Below are 432 nucleotides of genomic sequence, written 5' to 3'. Positions count from 1 at the left end.
CTAATTAATAATGTGACGAACGTCTTCATTCTGACGGTCGTTAAAATGTCTGTGATTTAATGTTGGAACGTCGTCTAATTTAACTGTAAATGATGGAAGATCTTTTTTATATATATGTTTTTTTGTGTGTGTATAAACCTCTCCTCTGAGTGAAGGCTGCTGGTGTTGACGCTGCTGCTGGACTGAACTCTGACGAAGAAGTTTTTCTGTGAATATTCGTTTTACTGCCGACTCAGCAGATATTTGGCGTTTGTTCAGAATCACAAAGAAATGATTGTCTAAAAGTTTTATTTCTTCACTAAACGACATCTTTTAAAATTTAAATCAACTACATGTTTATAATCATAAATATATTGTATATTTTTATTGTACGTAGTATATTTGTATTTTTCAATCCATGGACCAATCACAGCTGGGGGGTGGAGTCAGGGG

The sequence above is a fragment of the Cynoglossus semilaevis genome, chromosome 10, assembly GCF_000523025.1.
Source record: "Cynoglossus semilaevis isolate Cse_v1.0 chromosome 10, Cse_v1.0, whole genome shotgun sequence".
NCBI classification, from domain to species: domain Eukaryota; kingdom Metazoa; phylum Chordata; class Actinopteri; order Pleuronectiformes; family Cynoglossidae; genus Cynoglossus; species Cynoglossus semilaevis.
Note: the sequence above shows the minus strand (reverse complement) of the source record.